Consider the following 5,466-nt stretch of genomic DNA (forward strand, 5'->3'; position numbering starts at 1 on the left):
TCTCTTTAGTCATCTTCTTGCTTATGGTGTTTGTAAGCCATTAGAGGAGTGAAACTTGTGACTCTAAGCTCCAAAGACAAGAAGATTCAAGCCATTGAAGAAGAGGTAATCATCTAGATCTTTATTCTTATCTCTATTTCGAAATACATATACTAGATTAGGGTTCTTGAGTCTTGGATGAATTGAATGTACAATAGAGAAACCTAGATCCAAGCTTTAGGGTTTGCATGAGCACATAAGATGTTCTTTTGTATAAAACCCATAAGTGGTATCAGAGCCTTGATTGGTTTCTATTGTATTGATGCTTTGTGTTTCAGTCATGCTTAGAAAATCGATTTTTTGCTCCTCTGACTGACAAACTCGTCGAGCCCCAAAGTGAACTCATCGAGTAGGATGAACTCGGCGAGTCCCTATGGGAACTTGGCGAGTCATGTCGTCAGAAAGAGGGATTCTCGAGATTTCATGCCTATTTTGCCGTGGGATAATTGACAAATTGTTTTTTATTGTTAAATTACAAATTTTATTGATATTGGATGATTATCCTTGCCAAAATAAAAGATAATTTCAAATTGATTGAATATTTACTTCCTTATATGATAAATGTTAATTTTTTGGATTATTTGATCATTATCTTGCATGAAATTGAATTAGGTCATAATTAGATAATCACAAATTAATTATTTAATTGCCTTATTTGTATTTTGATCTAAGAGTTTTGAAAAGTTTCAAAACTTGCCCTCAAGTTTTGGAATTTAAATTTTAATTAAAAGTTTAATTTTGAAATATTTGAATTCTAAACTCTAATGTTTTGTAATGGTTCAAAACTTTCCCTCAAGTTTTGGAATTTAAAATTTAATTAAAAGTTTAATTTTAAATTGTTAAATTCTAAAACACTAATTTTTGAAAAAGTTCAAATTACACCCTTATGGTTTTATTAAAATTAATTAAGTGTATAATTAAAAGAGAGTTAATAAATCCACAGTGATATGGTTTACATTTAATTAAATTAAAAGTGTAATTTATTAAATTAGATCACCTAGTATTTTAAAAGTGTAAAATACACCCTTATACTATATTTAACATTAAAAGTCTAATATTATAACTTAAACTGCTAGTCTTACCGTTAGTAGGCCTCATTCACGAAGCCAGTCTATAAGGGGGTATAAGCTTATGGCATATAAAATGATCGTTTAATGGGTGTCCACTCTCACTCACCGCTTCCTTGATTGGTGGAGGGTCGTTAGCCGAACGGGTAGGATAGGGAAAACCCTCTCCTCATAAAAAAGTATAATGAATGTTAAAGTAACTAAATGTTTTACTAAATTCCCAATCTTAGTTACTTTAGGCAAAAGTGAATTGATGCAATTCCATGAAATTACACTTTGTACCCTTGCTAAGACGTTAGTGGAGCGTGTGTGGTTAACCGGCACACTAAATGGGTTCTAAGCAAAGGTAGCAAAGGGTGACTCAATGTTTGTCATTGTTCAGTGGAGCGTGTGTGGTTAACTGACACATTGAATAGATGACTGTAACATTGGGGGAACCATGTAAGTTTGCATGGTTATTCACACTCTGTTTTGTGATCCTCGGCATCACTGTCACAAATCGAGGGGCATATCGAGATTTAAACATGGCATTGAAAAGTTCAATGAATCTCAAAGGATCTAGGAGTTGTCAATACATTTAAAACTTAATTTCTTTTTCTTTTTTCATGGTGGAAAATTAGTGAATCGTCATTCACTTACCTTCAAATGTTCTGCAATTTGCGTTACGACATCCCTCTCCCAAGTTGTAGAGTATTGTGTTGGGTCCTAGCCTTAATATCTCATTTGGGTGTTTTATTAAGGACTCAATCAATCAACTAACTTGAATTTTCTCCCGTTTTGTAGATTTCAAAGTATGACAGCTATGGTCTTCCCAAATCCCATGGAACAAGCCTTCCACATGAAGATGATAATCCACGATTCGTTTGAGGAACACGAGATCATGCTTCACTTCCTCCACCTCCTCTTACTGTTCTCCCTAACCCACAAGTTCAAAGGCTTGAAAAGTTCAAGCTCACTCAAGCCCTTTTGGTAAGTAAACATGAAGAAGTAAAGTCAATGTGTACACACGTCTTAGAGATGAAGTCACACATTGATAGGTTAAGAATGTTGGGATTCGTTGTCTATGAGGGGCTGGCTGTTGACTGGGTTCTTTAGTCGCTTCCTGACTCATATAGTGAGTTCGTAAACCATATGATAGACCACGACATGACCCTCATCGATCTCACCTATTTGCTTATTGCTGCTGAATCAACAATGATTTGGTGCACTGAAGAAGCAAAGTTGATTGGTGGATCTGCCTTCCAAACTTCTATGGACATAGGCAATGGCAACGAAAGGCATGCCATGGTTGAAAAGTTTGATCATAAGAAAAAGGAAAAGTCTGAAGTAGTTTCGTGTGCTATTCCAAAACAGTCAATTTGCTTTTATTTCCAAGAGAAGGGGCATTGGAGACGAAGCTTCCCAGTCTACCTGAGAGATCTAAGAGATGGGAGAGTCAAGACGTTTGGCTCTACTTCAGGAAAAATCCACTATCTAACTCCATTAAGTTCCTATTCATTGATTCTTAATACATAATGTGATAAGATTACATTTGAATGTTTTGTAGGATCAGAGAAAAGAGAGGACGCTTGATGGAAGAGCAAGATGAGTCTGATCACGAAGAAATTGATCACGATCACATGGATTCGATGATCAGATTTTTAGCTTAGAAAGTTACGATAGATTTGTTAGGAATATTTGATTATATAGTTTTTCAGTTGATTTTGCATTGTAAAGACATGTTTTCCGCTGCTTTTATGAATAAAATAAATTTTTTGATTTGTATTATTTATATATATCCTTGCAATGAAATCGTTGTGAAAAATTGATGTTTGTGTATTTCTATAAATGGATATGATTCTTAGTTATGTTATTTATGGAAGTGTCAAATTTCTCTAAGGAAAGATTCCCATCACCAAAGTTTTAGTTGGACAGAAGCTTGGAGTCATATGATTTGAATCATGTGATGTATGAAAATCTTGGTACTTACGAAATTAATACTAACTCCTTGATCACAGAAGTATGTGAGTCAAGTGAAGGACTAAAGGACTAGAACACAATGTTGTGCACTAGTCAAGTCCACCACAAATAACAATAAGACTATTCGTCATAATTTACCAAAAGTATAGTATAAATGGTTATACTTACAAGATTAAGTGTAATTCTGAATCATTGAAAAGTTTCAATGAATGACAGAACGAATAAGAAGAATCAATGAAGGCAGAAAGATAAAAGGTTTCTCAAATCTAAGAAGAAGGGAGAGTACTTTTGTATCAGTTTTTATGACCATCTTAATGATTAAGAACCATATCACAATTGATCCTCTAAGGACATCTTAGTGCACTAGTATGGCTAAGAAGAGGAATCAAGAAATTGTTGAAATGGTAAAATCAAAAGGATGAGTCATACTTCGTTCCAAAAATCAAGTATTAGAGTCGTACTCCAAGATTGTGAATTGAGTGACACATCTTAAGAAGTTCTAACACACTCATCAAATGTGAAGTAGAAAATTGTTTTTCTTACTCTTGCACGTTTGAAATTGGTGAATTGTGACGTCTTGGATAAGACAAAGACCAACTAATACCAATTGTGTGTAGTGTTTGTCTTGATAAGAATCCGCACTGACTCTTCAATATTTGTTTGTCAAGAAATGTTTTCTTGAAAAGAGAATCTTATATGTCAAAAGGTCAGTGGGAGTCTAAATGATCTTGAAAAATTTCAAGAACTAATCAAGAATAAACCTATTGTAACCTATCGTGTTGACGTATTCTTGTTTCTGTGCCAATCCAGTTGAGTTGATTATTCATATGAGTTCTACGAGTTCTCAATAGGTTGCATAAGGGAAAACACCTTGTTCAATGAAAGTACATTGACTGGAATGGGTGAGCTGCTAAATAACTTGGAAGCAATGGTGGGACCCTTGATGGCAAGAAATTAAGAATGAACAAATTCTGTCCATAAGAGTTTGAATTTGTCACAAACATTATCTTACAATTATGGTTATGGCAATTCACATGGATAGGAACACATACACTATAAAAATCTAAGTGTCATAAGGTTTCTCTCATTTATGAAAATGATTGTGAGGAAACGCTTTCACTAAGAAAGATTTTAAGAAGATAGCGATTATGTAAATTGCATTCTCAAATTCGATTATGATTACAGCATCCCTCTTCGTAGTTTGAATTATGAGATTTGGCAATTGGTATGAACATTTAGGACTTAGTAATATAAGTTCTGAATTAGTTTAGACACACATGTGAGTTGTCTGAGGAAATGTGTATGAGTTTGAGAAGCTTAGATAAAGGCTTATCGAAGCACATCGTATTGGAATATGAACTTTGGAAGTCAATAAGTATTGTCTTCTAGAAGTCCAACTATTTTCTGAATACGTGTCAAAGCTAGTGGGAGCATAAATGTTATACTGGAATGGATATAATCATCATGTTAGTGGGAGCATGATTATTATTTTAAGTATTGCAAGTTGGCAACATTAATTATAGAAAAACAAAAGTTTCACTTTGCAAAGTTTCAGGGGTTGAAAAGATGTTTTTGCTATAATTAAGGGAGAGAATGTTATACTTCGTTTCCAATCTAAAAGCATAGATCAAGAAATTTTAATTGAATTTAATCAAGGGTATATTTATTATTTGCATTCTCAAAGTTCAATTATGATTGTGGCATCCCTTTTCATAGTTCGAATTTTGAGATCACGGAAACTAGAAATATTATGGCAATATTATATCGAGAATCAATGTCTAGATTAGAAAATTTTATGCAAGAAGTATGTTCAAAGGAAAGTACTTTGAATATGAGACTTCATCACTATGGAATTGTCTTGTAACAATATCCAATAGAGTACTTTGTAATTTCATTGGCAAAGTCTTGGTGATTTGGCGCTGTGCTATTACGAAAGGACCGTTGAATAAAATGTTAGAATCTAACATATTCTAGCAATGATGAGAATTTTGTATTCTTACACTAATGGATTAGGAATTGTGAAATGTGAATCATTGGAAATGTGTTCATTTGATCTATTTCACAAAGTAAGGACCATAGGTAAACATAGTGTGCATGCTAAGAGCATGGGACAACTGTTGTTATAATTCAAGTAAGACGTTGATTACGAGAAACAACAAACAATGAGTAATCAATATGGTGATTAAATAAAATGCTTTATTTATTATCAATAGTTTGGGACCATATAGGATTAGTATTATTCTTGTGTTTCACTTTGCATGTTTTGACTTCCCGAATAATAAGATTATTCAAACCCTCCACAGTCGCTCATTCTTTGGAAGTAGGTATGAAAGAAGACTATCATGAATCTGACTATAGACTGTCTAAAGTGTTTTAGACATAGAAAAAGTTTGCTGCAGGG

This window comes from Lactuca sativa, chromosome 5 (assembly GCF_002870075.4).
Source record: "Lactuca sativa cultivar Salinas chromosome 5, Lsat_Salinas_v11, whole genome shotgun sequence".
NCBI classification, from domain to species: Eukaryota; Viridiplantae; Streptophyta; class Magnoliopsida; order Asterales; family Asteraceae; genus Lactuca; species Lactuca sativa.